Source organism: Falco cherrug, chromosome 6 (genome assembly GCF_023634085.1).
Source record: "Falco cherrug isolate bFalChe1 chromosome 6, bFalChe1.pri, whole genome shotgun sequence".
NCBI classification, from domain to species: domain Eukaryota; kingdom Metazoa; phylum Chordata; class Aves; order Falconiformes; family Falconidae; genus Falco; species Falco cherrug.
Window position 1 is genome coordinate 51,429,956 of NC_073702.1, and position 20,550 is coordinate 51,450,505.

Below are 20,550 nucleotides of genomic sequence, written 5' to 3' on the forward strand. Positions count from 1 at the left end.
AAAAGGTGGATCCCTCCAAAAGTGGGATCAATAGCCCAGCTGGAGTGCATCTACACCAATGCACACAGCATGGGCAACAAACAGGAGGAGCTGGAAGCCACTGCGCAGCAGGAAAACTATGACATAGTTGCCATCATGGAAACATGGTGGGACGACTCATAACTGGAGTGATGCAATGGATGGCTATAAACTCTTCAGAAGAGACAGGCAAGGAAGGAGAGGCGGGGGGGTAGCCCTGTATGTTAGGGGGTGCTCTGGTTGGCTAGAGCCTAATGATGGTGACCGTAGGGCTGAGTGTTAATGGGCAAGAATCAGGGGGAAGGCCAACCAGGCAGATATCCTGGTGGGAGTCTGTTAGAGGCCACCCAACCAGGATGAAGAGGTAGATGAAATATTCTATGAGCAGCTGGGAGAAGTCTCACAATCATTAGACCTTGTTCTTGTGGGTGACTTCAACCCACCAGATGCCTGCTGGAAACACAACACAGCAGGGAGGGAACAGCCTAGGAGGCTCCTGGAGTGTGTGGCAGGTCCCTTCCTGACACAGCTGGTGAGTGAGCCACGAGGGAAGGCGCCCTGCTGGGCCTGTTGTTTGTCAACAGAGAAGGACCTGTGGGTGATGTGATGGCTGGAGGCCGTCTTGGGCACAGCAAACATGAAATGATAAGAGTTTTCAATTCCTGGAGAAGTAAGGAGTGGGGTCAGCAGAACTGCTGCCTTGGCCTTCCGGAGGGCAGACTTTGGCCTGTTGAGGAGCCTGGTTGACAGAGTCCCTTGGGAGGCAGTCCTGAAGGGCCAAGGAGTCCAGGAAGGCTGGACACTATTTGAGAAGGATAACTTAAAGGCCACCCCCATGTGCTGAAAGACACACTATCAGAGAAGAAGACCAGCCTGGCTGGACAGAGAGCTTTGGCTGGAACTCTAAAAAAGAAAAAAGTGTTCATGACCGATGGAAGAAGGGGCAGGCAACTCAGGAGGACTACAAGGATGTTGTGAGGTTATGCAGGAAGAAAATTAAAAGGGCCACAGCCCAGCTAGAACTTAATCTGGCTATGGCCATAAAAGGCAAGAACAAATGTTTCTATAAATACACGAGCAGCAAAGGGAGGGCTAAGGACAATCTCCATGCTTCATTGGATGTGGGGGGAAACATAGTGACAAAGGATGAAGAAAACCCGAAGTACTTAATGCCTTCTTTGCCTCAGTCTTTAATAGTAAGACCTGTTGTTCTCTGAGTACCCAGCCCCCTGAGCTGGAAGACAGGGACGGGGAGCAGAATGAAGCCCCATAATCCAGGGGGAAATGGTTAGCACCTGCTACACCACCTAGATACTCACAGGTCTATGGGACCTGATGGGATCCACCCAAGGGTACTGAGGGAGCTGGCAGAGGTGCTCACTGAGCCACCTTCAACCATTTATCAGCAGTCCTGGCTGACCAGGGAGGTCCCAGCAGACTGGAGGCTGGCCAATGTGACACCCATGTACAAGAAGGGCAGGAAGGAGGATCTGGGGAACTACCAGCCTGTCAGTCTGACCTTGGTGCCAGGGAAGGTTATGGAGCAGATCATCCTGAGTGCCATCACATGTCAGGTATAGGACAACCCAGTGATCAGGCCCAGTCAGCATGAGTTTATGAAAGGCAGTCCTGCGTGACTAACCTGATCTCCCTCCATGACAAAGCAACTCAGTGGATGAGGGAAAGGCTGTGGATGTTTGTCGCAGCACTATCAAAACTAGCCAGCTGCAGCAAGGCTTTTATCATCACATACCATATTTACTTCAATAAGTAGTTAGCATGCCTTGCCCTGGCACAGCCCCCGAGCCCCTACAAGGCTTCAACCATTCATCTACTGTTCCTGCATATTCTTCAGGCCAGTCCACCCTGCTTCTTGCCTCTGCTGCATCTTTCTCCTTGTCTTTCCTACCTCCAGGGCACTCTCTCTTCTCCCTCTGCTTCTTCCAGGTCTCTCTTCATTGGCTGCTCCTCTTCTATACTCCTTAGAGATATTTAACTACTTAGCAGGAACCAGCCGCAGCTGTACCTTATCCACATGAGCCAACCCACCACCCCAAGCAAGTGCACAGCTGTATATTAGCAATGTAAATTAGCCTGCCTTCATTCCTCTGTAAGTTCTCTACAGATGCTGTCTACCTAGACATTACTAAAGCCTTTGACACTTTGCTACAGCATTCTTCTGGAGAAACTGGGTGTTCATGGCTTGGACAGGTGGACTTTTCACTGGCTAAAAATCTGGGTTGATGGCTGAGCCCAAAGAGTGGTGGTGAATGGAGTTAAATTAGTTACATCCAGTTGATGGCCAGCCACAAGTGGTGTTCCCCAGGGCTCAGTACTGGAGCCAGTCCTGTTTATTATCTTTATCAATGATCTGGACAAGGAGATTAAGTACAGCCTCAACAAGCTTGCAGATGACACCAAGCCAGGGGGGAGTGTTGATCTGCTTGAGGCCAGGAAGGCTCTGCAGAGGGATCTAGACAGGGTGGACCGATGAGCCGAGGCCAACTGCATGAGGTTCTACAAGGAAAAGTGCCGGGTCCTGTACCTGGGTCGCAACAATCCTATGCAGTGCTACAGGACGTGGGGGTGCTTGTCAACAGCCGGCTGAACATGAGCCACACATTCATGTGGCCAGGGTGTGGCCAGGGTGAACAACAGCATCCAGCCTTGTATCAGAAGCGGTGTGGCCAGCAGGACAAGGGAAGGGATTGTCCCCCTGTACTCAGCACTGGTGAGGTTGCACCACGAAAAGAGTTTTGGACCCCTCAGTACAAGAAAGACATTGAGGTGCTGGAGCGTGTCCAGAGAAGGGCAACGAAGCTGGTGAGGGGTCTGGAGAACAAGTCTTATGAGGAATGGCTGAGGGAACTGGGGCTGTTTAGTCTGGAGAGGAGGAGGCTCAGGCGAGACCTTATTGCTCTCTACAACCACCTGAAAGGAGGTTGTAGTGAGGTGGGTGCTGGTCTCTTCTCCGAAGTAACAAGCAATAGGACAAGTGGAAATGGCCTCAAGTTGCACCAAGTGAGGTTTAGATTGGATATTGGTTTAGAAAAAATTTCTTCACCAAAAGGGTTGTCAACCATTGGAACAGGCTGCCCAGGGAAGTCGTGGAGTCACCATCCCTGGAGGTATTCAAAAGACATGTAGATGTGGCACTCAGGGACATAGTTTTGTAGTGGATTTGGCAGTGCTAGGTTAACAGTTGGACTCAATGGTCTTAAAGGTCTTTTCTAACCTAAATTATTCTATGATTCTATGAAAAAAAGAAAGTTTAACAATTACACAGTCACTCAAGAAACTCCACAGAGGTAGTTTATGTCACCATATTTGTATGGGCCTTCTTCAAATGGAGGTCTTAGCAAGGCATGTAGTTCCGCTAGATTTGTGCTAACTGAAGGTATCAGGAGAAAATACTGGTCTGACAGAATTGTTCCAGATTTTTTCCAATGGAATTTAAATACATTTCTGCACCAGTGGATGTGTTGGATAAGTGACCAGAAAAACATGACATGATGTGGGAAGATAATGAGGTTAGCACTGCCACTCAGTCAGATCTCATCCCATCCCTCCCACCTAAAGGTTGAATAGATAAAAATTACATTGTAGGATGCCCAGAAGCACTGGTAAGAAAAGAGTTTTTATTTCTGTTCCCAGCCATCCATCAGAAAAGTTTTCATAGGTTGCTATCACCTGTCTTATGATGAGGGTAATTATGCTCTGAATCCAGAGGCTGTGTTTAAAAATCTGAGCCATAAGGAGTTCTTGTATAAGAACTTGCAAGTTCTTATTTATTATCCAGTTACTACCTGAAGCAACAATATCAGGATGCACCAGGTATAAAGTGCTCCAACAATACCATAAAGATCCCGCAATTTTTGTGAAGGGCAGGTATGAGTCATAAGGCTCACAAGTCTCACAAGTCTCAGAAATACATTTGTACATACATGCACACAGACAAAAAGGAAATCTCCACAAAGTTTGAGTGGTGCTTTCACCAGAAAATACAGTCATTACAATAATTAATGTTTATGATAATTTCTTATGTGAATGTTTTTCAACTTTTGACCCATGGGCACTTGGGGATCAACAGCATACTCTAAAGAGGTCCACGAGGGGTGCCCAGGAAGTATATTTTCACATATGCCATACAGCACCCTGGATAAAAGAAGCTTCCTCAGGAGTCCTCACCTCCCTGGAGATTTTGGAAATCCATAAATCAAAAAGGATTGCAAAGCTGGTCTAATCCCACCACGGAGGGAAAGAAGGAGGGATGAGAAAGGGAGGCAATGGAGGAGGGAAGGAAGGAAGGAGGGAGGAAAGAAGGAATGAAGGAGGGGAAGTTGAAGTACAGTAAGCACTTAAAACTTCAAATTTTGCCTGAAAGAAAAATAGCCTAACCTAGTATTCACAGGGAGTGAAAAGCTGTTGCAAAATTTTTACCCATCCAAGGCAATTCACAACTTTTTAATAATGACTCACTAGCTCTTAACACCAGTTAGAGTCATCATAATGGTATTATTAATTTTATTACATTATTGTTTTATGTAGTGCTAGTTACTGCAGTTCTACATACATAAGAAGAAAGTCAGGCTGCCCTGAAAAGCTTAATATCCAAATAGAGAATAAAATCAATGAATAAAAGAAATGAAGTATTATTAGTCCTACTTTAAAATAGACATATGAGACACATAGCAATCAAGGACATGTGAATATTGTACAGTAGAATGTACAATAAAAACCCCAGACTAGTTCCAAATGAGCTGGTTTGCCCAGAAAGCACCACAAAGAACAGCTCCCTGAAGAGGTAGAACTCGCCTCAGAAATTATACTACTGCATCACTACAACACTGCACCCAAGTCAGGATGAGTGCAAATGTGCCACATGTGGCAAGCTTGGTGTCACAGAAGAAACTTGTGGCAGTGACCACATTAGCAGGAACATGCTAGAAGGGAGGCTAACCTGTCTCATGAGTTTCCCAAGGAAAACAGTGATGGAGTGCATTGTGTTAGTAGAGGTGCATGACATCATGGGCAGCTGCTCATTCTCCAGTATTGAAGCATTTATTATGGTGTTTAATTTTATGTGTTTGATGAGTCAGCCTCAGTCATTAGGTTCACCCTGAGACCAACCCAAGTCATGGTTTATCAAGGGCTGGCTGCACTTCCAAAATTAGAAAGAGCTCTGAAAGGAAAAACTGTCCTGTTTATCTTTGTGGGTACCACCTTATACGCCCAAAGCTAGTGTCAACATTGTGAGTTCAAACAACATGAGATGAGAGGCAAACTTACTCCTGTATATGCAACCTAGTCTCAGTGAGAGCTCTTCACAGCACTACCATTATGCTGCAATAGGGAAGGCATTGCTATCTTAGCACAATCATTGCACTCCAGCATACTCTAGCAAGTAGCTACAAGGGATACCCGAGTCTGCTACAGAAAGTGAAACCCAGAAGGATCCACAATCAGCTAGGTGCTGCAGTGCGAATAACCACTATGTGAAGAACCTTGCAGTAGGCTGGAGTGAATAACTACCTGTTCATTTAGGTGGCTGAAACCTCTCTTCAGTCTTTTTCCCCTCAAAACTTAGCTTAGATAAACCCAAGACTCAGGCTGCCCCTATAGCAGGAAATACATTGCAAGCTCAAGGTCACAGTGTCAGAGCTCATTCCCTCTGTTGCTAAATGGTGAGAACATTCTCTGGCATGCTTTTGGCCCAGATCACCCAAAACTCTCCCAACCAGCTCCCTGGTATGATTCAGAAGTTACCCCAGGAACTATTCCAGGTATGCACTTAGATGTATCCTTTGGAAACCAGCAAAATTTAATCTTATGGGTACAGCCAGACTACGCCAACTGGACACAGTGCAATGACACTGTTTATTTTACCATACAGAGGTGGTTCAGTTTAGTTGACAACCATTGGTTCCTAGACAGTCAGACAGCATGTCTTCTTACTTTACTGATTTAGCCCTTAATTTCCAGAACTTCCACTATTAATACTTGAAAACAAACCATTTCTAAAACATCAAAGTGTTTCAGAGATGTCAGAACAGTTTTTGAACTCATGATTCCTCCAGTTTCTTCTGGGTTTTGCTTAAGGTTTGCTACCGTAAAATCATACCAGCCAGCAAGAAAACTGTGCGATCCAAGGAAATAATAAACGAGTCCTGTGTGGTTTGTTTGAATTTTTAATTGGCAAGTAGACAGAACGGGCATTTAAGGAATGAGCTCTTTACTGAAGTGAATAGAGTAAGGTTCAAGATATTGTACTTGTTCTTCTATGAGGTCTAATCATACACTGTCAGAGAAAAGTGACTCTCTGAATGAATTTTTTACTGTTGTCACATAACAGTTTCCTAATCCCAGATAGGACAGCTGTAGTTGTCAAAAGTTTTCACTGATAAAAGTGTTCAGTTCCAATTCAAATCAAAGACAGACCTGTGTGCTCTCCCTGTCAGAGTGCTAAGACCAATTATAGAAAGGTCTAGACACCTAACAGAGTAAGAACTCACTGTGGAATTACTGTTAGTTACTGGTGTTTTCAAAATACTCTTTTGAGAACCCATGTAGACTAAAACTAAGAAATCTGAATAAAGAGCCTTACTTTAAAATTGTAAGGCATCAGGGAGTATCTTTTGCTTAAAATTATTGATCCCACTGGGTACATTCACAACGCTAAGAACCATCTTCTAGCTTTCTGCCTTGAGGCACCAAGTAAAGACCTGCCAAGACTATCCCTTTGGAAAAAACTGACCATCTGACTCATTTGCCCCAGCAGGACTTTACTTGTCACAGAGCAGGCTTTCAGCATATGAAGCAGGAAGACACTAGCACTGAATTCTGTTGACCTGTTGCAGGAGCTTGGTAAGAGTGAAATGATGTGTATACAAAGACTATATTAATTATTATAGGCCTCATGTTTCAGTACATGTGATCAGTCCTGTTTAGGAAGAATCACCTACCCCTCCACTTGATCATCTTTCATGGGTAAGAGGAAATTATGTGCTGTTGTCCGCTCTGGAAAGTTCACTTACACGTCACAGAAAAGTGGTGATCAGTGATTTCCAGTTGCTGGGAATTATTTATAGGAAGAAAAGCCAACTAGCCTTCTAAGCAGCAGACTGAAATTGTTGTCATCACCACTGAGCATAGAAGATAGTCCAAAACTCCGGTTTCCCTACAGCTCCTGCCAGTTCACAAGGCAAAAGAATGCGTGCAGAGTAGAAGGCAGCTTCATGCCTTACTATAGTGAAACACTAAAGGGGGCCCGTCTTGCAGCAGTAGCACAAATAGCCAAGCCTTCTTCCCTCAACTTTCTGGATTTTATTCAGGCTGCCTTTTCTCACTGCTGGAAATGCTGCTGACCTCTGAGCAAGCCCAAATGCTATGGATACAAAACAACCGGCGTTTCTAAAGGTGAGCTTGGAGACAACCTGTCCAGATTCTTCCATGTGCACCACCCTTCCTCCTTCAGATACAGATGTCAGCTCTGACAGCCTTACTGATGAATGGGCTGGGTGTTGACAGCTGAAGATGAGAGGCTCAGACAGAAGGAGAAATCGTCAAGACTGATCAAGTCCTATGACGCTGACTTTACAGTGGGAATAGGCAAAATAATAAAATGCAGCTAAACGCATGGTCTGTGGCTTTCAAATTCACCTCAAGTAGTCACTCAATTTTCCAAGAGGTTGGTGGTCAATCTGTCTTGCATGTAGACGGGAGCATGACCATGATGTTACAATGTTATCATTAAAGGTTAAAATGCAAACAAGATGTTTCTAGTTCTAATCAGCCAATAAACTCATCAGCATTATAAAAAAAAATTATAAAAAGGAACTGAAGAAAACATCAGCTTTGCTATTCCCACCTTTGGTACATTTGTCAAGGTAATTAAAGTGCATTTTCATATGGTAAAATGACCAGGCATATGCCTAATTAACATTCTTACTGAAAGTATGATTCAATTCATCTTCTAAAACAGCATTGCCTTAAGTTGACAGAGCAATATATGCCAACCTATTGGTAAATCCCAGAATTACAGGAGTGGAAATGAGCATTCAACAATCACCTGTTCCATTTGCCGCTCCTCAAACACAACTAGTCATATCTGTCTCGTTTCTCTCAAAGGTCTAACATACACGCCAACTGCAATGCCATAACTTCTCAGAGTAACCCATTCTCTTTGCTGTCCTTAACATTACAAGCTTTTCATAGGTGCCTTGCCTATTGCTGCTGTCTTATCCATCACAGACAGAAAGCACAGTAGTCTTCCACATCACTGCAATTTGCGGTCACTGTATAATACCCCTCCTCAGTCCTAAAAAAATTCTTTGTAGGCTGAAAAAAGCCAATTTGCTCAAACTTTCCCCACAGTCGTGTTTCATAGCTCTCTGATCATTCTGCTTGCTCTCCTCCAGGCTTTCCAGCTAGTCCATGTCTTTCTCAAAAGTGGGAAAACCACTCTGTTTGAGGCCTCACCAATGCCAAGGAGGATCATTTCATACCTGCTGCACACTATATATCTGCTTAAAGAGAACAGTGCAATAATTGCCTTAGTTGGTCACAGTATGGCATGTAGGCTCATATTCAGCTATGATTTATACTCGGCACAGCATTCTCTAGGAAACTGCCACTCAACCAGTTATTTACACTTTATATTTGTGCAGCTGATTATTCCTAACTAGGTGTTAATACTTTGGACTTTTTCCTTCTGGAAAGCATCCATTTCCAGTACCAGTACCAGTACCAAAGACTGTTAGTTTGCCATCAGTTGTGTACAAAGACTCTACACAAAAAGTGACCAGAACAAAGCCAGGTGGAGCCAACAGTAAGATTTCCACTGGTTTTTATGAACTTTTCATTGAGATCTACTGCCAATATAATCAAGAATGCGAAGCCCTAAACGTCCACAGACATGGATCAGCAATTAGGCAGGCACATAACAAGGTAGGATTTGGCCTAAATGCCTAAATTAAAATTCAAACTTGTTCATCAAAATTTAAGAAACCTAGCCTTTTCCACATCTAGGCAGTTAACTGAACACATCATATGGATCATTTGGAAAAAACTTATTTACCCTGGTTAATTCTCTCTGATTGAAGATCACATACATAACTTGAATTAAAGACTTGCACAACTAATGATGTCAGAGTAGTTCCTTTATAACAACTTCAAATGCTAATGATTTCCCATCAAAAACCAAAATATACTCTATCTAACAAGATACATTCACTGAAAGATGTTTCATAAACATGGCTGTCTAGTAACAGTTTAAAATGCATCCATACCACACAAAAAAAAGGCAAGAAAACAGTGTGTTATTTTTAAAAGATCAAACAATACCATCATCAGCTTAATTAGACAAAAATTGTAATAAAAACATGCAACAGCTGAGAGTCCTCAGTCTCGAAAGTGTTTAGTCTGTATTTCCTTCTCTGAGAAAGGGCCAAGGATGGTCTGGATAAAGCTTTACTGGTCATCCGTGGGATACCTTTCTCACAAAAATAATTTCTCCTTCACTATCACAGTGATACAATTTTATTACTTCCTGGGCAGAAGGACTTGCACAGACTTTGTAAAAGGCATTTTCACTTTTCTTAATGTCATTGTGAATAAGCTCATTATCTGTAACAATGTCTAAGAGTTTTCTGAAATCTAATGAACTTTTGGCTTCTACTAATGCCTCAATATTGGAATCACCAAGCTGTGGGTACCACACTGAACATAATTTTTTCCATGCAATTGCCACAGATTTGTGTGGAAATAACTGTATGAAAAAATGATCAGTTAGATCACTAATAGACTGTTTGCACCTGCAAAAACCCAATTTGTTTTCATAACCATTGCAACCACATTTTCATGGAATCTCTTTCATTTTTTTAACAAGGCTTTTATGTGTATTTGGGGGGGGGGAAGCCATCCATATTTTGTGATATGCCTAACCAGACAGGCAAATTGGATATTATTTGAAAACTGTACTATTCATAATGTGCTAGACATTGCCACTCAAGGGCAGCTGAGATCAAGCTTTATAAATCCCACCCAATAAGCTTATTTTAATCAAGCATTTCTGTGTGCAAGCAAAGTTAGTGAAAGGTGCCAAAGTAGAAGTGCAGAAACCAAATGTTCCTTATTTAAAGGAGTGGTACAGCAGCTGTAGAAACTTTCCCTACACTTCCATACAAATTTGTCTCATCTCCAAGCTTGTTGCTAAACTCATCCATGTTGCTGATCTAACCAAACTGATGCATGTCCAGCTGACAATTTGCATATGTAACTAAGGGATGTGTACACAGCCTACATTGAATTTCATGTTCATTCATGCACAAGCTTAATTTGGGGGAAAAAATAATTTAAAAGATTAAACTATTTATTGTAGCCAGTGGGAACCAAGCTTTTAAGTGGTGATTCATCGAGTTCCCATTTAGTTTTATAGGCCTGACTATGTTTCCTTTTCATTCAACTCTGCTAGGGCCCTGTGTGCCATGGCAAATATTTGACAGCTTGCTCAGCAGGCTCTGTGCTCTGCAGAGCTTGCACAGTGCTACCTATTATTAATTGGTTTCGAAATGCATTCTCCTGTAACCCAAACTAAGATGTGACTATTATACCTGTCATCCCAAAGTATGCAGAAATAAAATATTTGCAATTAGTTCATGAAATCTTTTTAAGTTTGATTGGTTAAGGCTTCCAAGTTTTAAATAAATTGCGTAAAAATACTTATCCATGTAAAAGCAAACCTGATTGTCCCAAGGCACCTGCCTGTTATATTCACTTCATTTGCCTAATATACAGTGGTCTAGAGACTTCTGGAGCACAGTGACAGAACGTTTAGGAGAAAGAACACATTATGTCTATGCTATTGTTAAGAATTCTTTTAACCCATTAATCTTAAGGCATTTCACAAGTACACGTTAAGCTTCACAACTCTCCTAACAAGAAGCCCAAAAGAAGAAGAAAATCAATTCATGCAAGCAACACCAATGGACAATCTCTTCTGATGAAGGTTTCTGAAATGATTGATGGCAATCACTGATGCTGTTAGCTCAATGATCTCATAATGAGAAAATTCAGAGAAGTTGCTTCTGGAAAGCAAATGGCTGAGCTTCTATCAAAAGCATGCATCCAAGCTTTGCACACATGAAAGACCTGGAAGAGGGACAGCTGCCACTAAACTGAGAAGGGACATCCACACAAGAAGAGACTACAACAAGCGTTGTCCAGATGATTGATCCAAAATTTTCACTGTACTTTATACCCACTGGTAGTAGCTAGTACTATGCCTGTTATTGGAGAGGTCTTTATTGAAGATCTGTTTCCAGACTAGAAAATAAAACATTCATCATGCTTTCACTTTACTGGTCATTTAAATGCTCATCTAAGGCTTCAAGCTATAACCTGTTGTTGAAGTTATTACAATCAGAGCTTCCTTATGAAAAGGCATTTTAGAAAATGAATGTCCAACATGTATGTGCAACAAAGGGAATTAAGTGTCATTGTTTGTTACATTTAATTCTCAGGTGCACTTTCCTGGGGAATTCCAAAGAATTGCTTTTAAAATGCTTTAGAACAGTAAAAATCTGATATTATTTAATTCTCTGCTGTTCATTTACTCAAAAAGACAACTAATCTTGACATTTTTTCTCTAGAGTTTTATAAAGTAGATATTCTTAAAAAAAAAGAGTACATATTTCAATAAATCACTTCTTATTTATAAATAGAACCATATGTATAGTCACCCTTTAAAATTTTGCCAGCTGCCTCAGATAACTAACTTAATCACAGTATTTGTGAGTTGTAAATGGTCCCTGTAGTAAGTTTGGAGCTATTTAAGAAACACTGCAACTAGGCAGAGACCCAGAGCATACTGAATTCTGTGGGATCCTTTCCACTGAATTCAGGAGAGTTGGCATTGGGTCCTTATTGAACTAGTTCTTTTCACAAGACAAAGTTTGCAGGTTTCAAACATAGCTCCAAAAGCTTATTGCCCTGTCCTCAATGCCTGTAATTAAAACCTGACCTTTCCTGAAAATCACTGAATGCACCATATCAGAATCAGTGGATATTTCAGTGCGTTATTTAGCCAAGCTTTCTGAAGGCTTGTGAATGTACAGGAGAAAACACCAGGTATCACCAGATACTGCACTATGTATATAAAGCAGTAGCTTTACCACTACTGAAGATGTTCCCATTGAACGTTATAGCAAGGTGCATGTTCTAATATGCAGTTCCAGTGGGAGCCAAGCTCTGCAGCTTTGTGTCACAGTTAGCCGATGTATTACTTAATACACAGGAAGAAAGTGAAAGGCAGAGTAAATGGGCTGTGTATCTAGTTTTTTTTCATTTTCAGGTCTGGAGAAGAGAAAGACACAACCAGTACTGCTTGATGACAAAGGGTGATATTCTGGCCCTGGATATTCTGGGCAAACCCTACTCTGCTCACAGCTCACAGCAAAGTGAACTGCTGCAGTTCCCATGAATTATATTTAATTTGGTCATGCAGCCCACTGACCTTGCTACCAGTGAGAAAAACAACAGCACTGTAAGTCATGCTTCAGGCAAGTAAAACGGCTGACATGTTCCCAGTTCCTCAATATGTCCCAGTATGGGCACACATACACATACCTGCACACACTTCAACATAGCCTGAACCAATACCATTAAAAGTTCACAAGTCAGTATGTAGTAAATGTGGGTATATATTTATATGCACATATGCATATGCACGTAAAAAATTTTGAAGAGCTAACTGTGCTACTGTATATATAGAAATACATATTCATTCCCCTTCAAACCATTTCCATTAAAAATGCTTTTAAAAAACAAAAATCTGAAAAACCAAAACTTTTGGATTTTTACTACAATTTTCCTCTTGCCAATCATACTGTCTTAACTTCAGACTATTTCTTTCAGTATCTAGACTCAAATAAAACCAGATTACAACTATTGCACTTACTTTGGCCAGAGAAATAAAATTAAAAAGGCTCCTCAAAACTTAAAAAGCAAACAGTAAATAGATAAAATATGTGTTTAACCCTCACTATACTAGTGCTTTGCAGACTACTAAGCTAAAGAGAAAGGGAAATTAATGAGACTTTGCAAGGGTATTGCTGGCTAAACTGGGGCTGCAGGGTAATCAGAAACTACCATGAAGAAAATCTCCCATAGACATGCCTTCTCATCAGGCTGAACAGTGGCTGGAAAGTCATTGCTACAGAAGCCTATAGCTTTTATAGAAGCCATGGAGAGAACAAGCTCTGTTTTGCTTATACCCACTAGTCAGAAATGGCCTGTGTGAACTACATTTGAAGCCAGGTCAATAGCTACATGCCTTCAGAGGCACCCTCTATTAGAGATCAGAGGATGATCTGCTCTGGCCATGGGAAACGCAAGTAAGATCTGAAGTTTCCGCAATTTCAGCAAGAGGAGGACAGTCAAATTCTGATCTTTGCTGGATTTCTGTGCCAAATCTAACTGGGTTTGTGAGGTCGGGTATATGTTGATTATGGTCTCCAGATTATCCACAAATCACAAAATTAATACCTGAATTTGTGGCTTCATATGTTGCCTGAGCATTTTATTTGACCTCAGTCAACCTCACTTTCTCATACTCCCAGAAAAGAGTTTATCATATTTCCTGGGATCCTCAAGTACCTCTGAGTCAGAAAAAACAGAGATTTCAGTACAATGGTCCTGAAACCTGGGAACTGTGAAGTTTTATATGAATACAAAGCTTGTTCCACATAGAAATCCCAAACATAACTGAAGCTGGTAATTGCTGCTGCTGGGAAAATGTGGGAAAGAGTCATGCTGACATGCTTTACATACTTCATCCTCAAGCATACCCGTTTCACCAAATTTTAACTCACAGACACCTAGGCAAGAGAATGAATTGGCATTAACTGAGGGCTGTGGCTTGTGTTTAATTGCTGTCATTGCTGGTGGTGGTCAGACACACAGTTTAGTAAGTTAACAGGTCTCTGCACTTCCTGACCCCAAGAGAACCTCAGTTAAAGAAAACTATTGATTTTTTGCCTTGCCAGTCAATCAGAACCAGACTCCAACACACAGGTAGGAGCAGTTGCCTTTGCACAGCTCCTTCCTAAAAGTCTTCTCTTTCAAGAGGCCTCCCAGGCTCTATGGATCTCAAATTCCAGATGGGAGCATTTAGATCCCACAAATTATTGCTTACTGATGAAAAAGGGTGCATATTGAAAAAATAAGTGAAGGGTTCCATCAACAACTCTCTGATTTGGCCAATATCTTACAGATAAAACACTTCTCTTGAGAAACTAACATTGTTATTTGACATCCTATTTTGCACTGTGGCAGCATAACAAACGCTAACACATCAGAGAATGAGGGCAGCACAGTAAGACACACTTACAACTGGATTTAGGGAAGACAATATACCTCATGTCAGGTTAGGTACCTGATGGTAAATCTAATGTTCTGTAGCTGGTCCAGTTGTTCCAGATGGCTTACACAATTGATATAAAGCTATTTATTTACATTTGTATCAATGGGTAATTCATGGCAGGTCTCTTGAATAATTTATTTTAAGAGTTCTTTAATATTCTTTAACATTTTATTTCCCTCCTATAATGTTGTTTAGAAATAGTAAGCATTCAGAATAAGATGAAGGAAAATTCTAAAAATTCCTTGTCTCCCTCAACTTCAAAGTAACATTCTGCTGAAGAAATAAAAGTATATGAATGCCAAAAAATACTTTCCCCTTAGAGTATTCACATCCAAGATGACTTCCATGTCATTTTTACCCAGCATACAAGATTGGAAACATTTTGGACTCTTTTCAGCTTTGCTGAGACCAATCCAGATGTTGAGTGCAATATTTTTAGTTTTTACTTTCTATTCACTCACCACTAAGCACCAGCCAAAATCTGCCTCTCTCCTTATACAGTCTTTTTGATTACTACAGGGGAATATGTAAAATGTTTTCAGCTGAAACATGCAGGAAGAAAAGATAGCCAGTTCATGTGAGAATAACTCATGAAACTATTAAATATTGCCAGCAAGACACTGAGTATAATTACACCCAGTTGCCTTCCATTCCTCTTTACAGAGATGACGCTTTCTCATTCCTGTTTTCATTTCTGATGCTTTGCTTATAGCCACTAGCAGTGAGAGAGACCAAGCTCCTATTTGCTCCAAACAAAAAAGTGAAACTGCATTTTGAGTGAGGATTTAGATATCTGGAGTGAGGTCTAATTGATGACTTCCAGAGTCCACAAAATATCTGTTAAGGAGTTTCCAGTTCGAATAGATGTTACACCTGAAATCACGTTGTTTCTCCTTCTAGATACCATTCTAAATGTGAGACAGATGAGGGAAGAGGTACTTTGGCTAACCAAAATCCATTTGCATATAAGGAGATGCAAGAAATACCACTGGTTGAGACCAAAGGACTTGAACTAAGCCACTCCAGGCACAGACAGAAGCCTGCAAAATAAAGAAGAAGGAAATTTTATTTTCTGAGAAAAAATATTACAAGACAGTAAGAAAAGCACATGCTGTATTGGGGAATGTTTTTAAAAGCCTCTTTCAAATCTTCTTGGCAAATAAAGTTTTGTTTGGTTTGGTTAAAAGCACTGTGGCTTATGCCTTTGGCATTCAAATTTACATGCTAATAAAAGTGTGCTTATAAACTTGAATAACCACAGTGCACAGTCCCAAACACTGCACCCCTGAATCTGAAAGCTGCTACTGCCAACATATGTATATTGTCCAGATCTCTCCATCTGCAGTCAATTACTTTCTTTACTACGACCAAAAATCCCAGTCCTTTATAGCACACTCCCAATTATCAAACTGCAGTTCTGTTCTCCAAAAATCACAATTTTTTATCATGTTCCCAATTCCATATCAAATGCATTCAGTCTAATTATGGCTTTTCGATCAATTTGCAAAGCTTTGCAAATCCATACTGGATTCTGAGAGTGAAGCTGAACTTCATTTCACTGAACTTCATTGCACTGAACTCCCTCCACAAAAAGAGCTGCAGACCAAGGTAACTCCTCATTTATACCAGTGCAGCCCCATTAGCTTCAAATTATACTCTCTGCTACCCATGTATAACTCAAATTTCAGTGCCTTATTATTGGTGCAGTTGATCAGAACATATTAAACAGTGTTGACAATGCATGATGGCACAAGAAGAAATAGATTAGTTTCCTCTCCCTCCCTCACATCACACCAAAGGACAAGGATTGTTAAATAAAAAGCTGCTATTTTCCAGATCACTTTTCACACTTTGCATGCAATTTAAAGAGCTACCTGTTGTGCCTTATGATTGTGTTGTCCCTACTGAAAGCAAAAAAGCTCTGTTTTCCCTCCCTATTGCTGCATCCTATGAAATCTGGAAAGTCCTAAGGGATGCTGGAAAACACAAAGTAGAAGTTGCCTTTACTTAGCCAAATCAGAAAGAGAATAGAGATTGATTGGGTCATTGCTAAATGTGATTCCTCCAGACTCAGTCCAAGCTCTTCAGAGTGATAGAAGGTTTCTGCAGTGTCAGAGCTTAATGCCCAGTGCCTTTCAAAACTCACACCATACTTGTTATATACAGGTATTTGGAGAAATAAACACAGAGGGAAATAGAAGAAAATTTTGATAACCTTCAGTTAACATCCTTCAAATCACTCTCTTTTCAGGTTTATGGTTCATTATGAGACCTTATAAATGCCTTTTTATGTGAAGTTCCAGCTGAAGAGAATCTGAATAGCTTTATTTTCTGGTAGACACATGGATGGCAGAAAGCCTGCTAGTATTCAGAACTGATTTAATCAGTTTTCAGGCAACAAATAAAAAACAAAACGGACTCAAAAAATCACTCCGAAGAGATACCAGAGCTTGTCACCAAAGTGACACCAGAACCAGTGGGCAGTGACATGAGCTATACTTGCCTAAGACTGCCCTGGGACTTTTACAAATCCCTGGATGCTGGGTATATAGGGGAAGTCAATGAATTAACACTGCCATAAGAAAATAAGGAATCAAGCCCAATATATTGAAGGCTCCTGGCATTTTTACAACATTTACCATTAATCCTATAGTACATCTGATTCTAAGTGACAGCATGTGGCATTATCATAAATGTCAGTTGCATTATTGTTGCCACTTTCACCCCCTAATCTTAGGGAAAGCAGAGCTGTTAAGATGTTGGAAAAGAGATAGAATATTTTATCCTGATGTTATGGACATATGATCACTTGAAGTACTCTGCTATCATGAAGGGGAAAAGAAGCACTAAACCTTCTGAGCTGCTCTCATAAGATTTAATACATTACCACATTCATAGGTGTAAGTGGCAGGATGGCAGAAGAAGGGCTGTTAGATAAACTTTCCCAGTGCATCTGCTTCAGGGGTGTGTGCATGTATGTGTGCACTCATGCTGATGGGGTGGTCTGAGGGGTTTACAAGAGATTACACAATGTTGTAATGGAATATCAAGGATTTATCTGCATGTGTTGAGCAAGTTATATAAGTGATTCTAAAAACTCCTGATAAAACCTGACTACCATACCATCTTGGACTGTTGTATATATATATATAAGTATACACACACCAATGGTTTACTGAAAAAAAAAACCCACAGAAAAATCTCTTGACACCCTGGAATTACAATGGAGTTTCTTTCACTTTTCCTTTTTTCTGACAGAAAATATAATTTAATAATGTTTCTGTAAAGACTGTAGAGTCTTTAAAGACTTCAAAGAAAGAGGAAAAAAATGTGGCTGGTGGAACTACAGTGTAACAAACATCAGACTGGGCCAAGATGCCTGACACTGCTTATGAAACCCTTTAGCCAGATCAACTATATTGAGGGCAGAATCATACAAGACTAGTGACAGTTCCATCATTACACCCGATGCCATTGTCCATTGCAGCTCCTAGTTGTTTTCTGGGACCAGTATTAAGGGTAACATACCAATCACTTGTGGGAGTGAAAGACTGGTAGTTCTTATTTCTTTTACGCAGATGAGCCCTTTCTCATTCTCATGTGCTTACACTCCAGGTAAAAGGAGCTTCAGCATTAAAAGCATAATGCCAATAGCACACAATCTTTAGAGAGAATAGCATTAGCCAGCTTCAGTAATTTTAAACTTCAGTTGAGCTTAAAATTAATTTAAGTTAAGCGAAGCTAGGGTTTGTGAAACTACTAAGGATGTGCTCTTGACTGAGTCTCTTTGGGATATCACAGGCGTTGGTTGTAATTTAACATTTTTTACATTTACCAAACATCCTGTTAATGCTTCTTAAGATTAAGCAGTTCATGTTACAATCAACTTTGTTTTAAAAAAATAAAATCATTGTTTGAACACCAACCTTTGCCCTGAGGCACATCTGCTGAGGAAGAGGCAAAAACAGGTTACATCATCTTGTTAGCTTAAGATGGGGCCCTCAAAATATATATTGAAAACAGAATCTTAAGAAATCACATATTTTATTTTTATTATTCCAGGAATACTGAGTTGGCACATTTGTCCTTGAACTTATAGTGCCAAAATTAATACAATTATGCACAAGAGCCTTGTTTTATACCAAATACAGTTTATATTTTCAAAATATTAATACTTGGCACATGCAGATAAGCTTTCACCATGAAAGAATTTGAGCTTGCCTCAAAACAGCTAAACTTGCTGAATACCCCTACAAAGGAAATAAGAATGGTCCCTATCTTAAGTATGTATTTTGAACATCAAAAAAAGAATAGAAGGCTGTTCTCCCATTTTCACCCAAAAAGAAAGAGAATTGGGAAGGCAGACCCAACTTTCAGGGATACTTCAGTAACGGGTCCATGGTTAGCACATTGCTGAATGCGGGATTCAGATACATGCCTCAGCACCTTCCCGAAGTGAGGTCCTGATCACCACATCCATGCTCTCACTTCTGCCCTTCCAGCTCGACACAGCCATGGTAGAGCTCTCCCTGCACAAAAAGAGCAGTGAAGGCTGTAGACCGCCTTTGGTCAACACACTCATACCTGCCATTAACACCTACAGCAGAACCACTATCGATCAAGGGCTGATGTGACCCAGTTTTGGTGAAAGTGAGACTTCATCTTGCTAGCTGTTACAGGGATACAAAGGTGCCTCTCTCCAGTCTTTCCTCCTGTCCAACACTACTTGCCCTTGCAGCTGGGAGTGCATGCACAGGCTGCTTCACCTGTCACCTGAGCTTGGGAAGCACAAGCCTAAGGAAGTCAGTGAGCAAGATGAAAGGGAAAGCATGGTCACTCATCTTGAAAGAGCTCATTTCCCTTCCCAAATTCATCTTCCTCAGTTCATCCATCTTCCTGCCACCTCCCATTTTGAAGTGAGGTGCCTTTCTTTCCTTTTTCTTCCTCCCTACCACAGTCAGATTGTCTGACTTTCATTCCACCTTTTCAAGCATAACGTAGTGCTCTGCCCAGGGAATATTTCTTCAAGCGAAGGAAACACACTTCATTGTGCTGCAAGGATAGTAACCTGCCTGTCAGTGCGCCTCCTGTGAGGTAAGACACCTGCCTCTTGGATAGATTTTAGCTTTGGAGGAAGTTTACAGGAGACAGTAAAAGAGCTGTAGGTGAGATTTCCAATGACAAAGACTTCCTTAGACTTGGCTGGATGACGAAAAAGGCATGGCATCCTGGAGACCCTGGTATTGTCTTGGAAGGAGAAATAACCTATCATTCTTTATTCACCACTTTGTGGGTTTTAATACAGAAAATACCCCTGGGAAGTGTCTCTCTGCAACCTCAGGCACCCACAAGGAACTCGGTGCCCGCTTGCCCTAGTTTTCAAAAATTCAGAATTTAATGTTATTTTTATTTCCATTAAATTTATTTCCATTAAATTAAACCTTCACCGTTTACAGGTGTGCAAATATCGTTGTTCCAATAAAATACTGGCACTGCAATGTTCCACAAGATCCTTTTTAAACAAACAAATTATAAACTATTACACAAAGGACATTTTCTCTCATTCAAATGGAATAATAACAAAATTAATCCCAGGAGGAAAAACACTTCTCAGACAAGAGCTTTTACAGTGAACTTAATTCTTGTATGTCCAGTTGACATCTGATCTGTTGTGAATTAAGTGACAGAGCTGGTTCCTCAGAATAGACTCATTTTTCTTGTGACTATGATGGAGATCTTCCTGTGTCATGATAAACCATCGCCAAGTAACGGTAGTTAAACATGTAGCCTTGATCATTACACATGTCATGGAGCTTATGATCTGAAAAACTCACATCAGAATCTTCAGAATTAGATGGAGTAAGTTAATCAGATATAACCAGAAGACTGGAAAAGCAGACACCCAAAATCATTTGGCTTCTAGCCATAGTGTTGGCCCAGCTGGCTCCCTCATGCTCACCTGGAGAAGCAGTGAGTGGGTTAGGTGCACAACGCAGATATCCTGGCTGTCTGGCTGCTGGGAATCTAGAGCTCCACCAAACTGCACAACTAGGGTGAAGACATTTTCTGAAGCTTACTGTGCTCCCATACGAACCAATAATTCTGATGTAAAA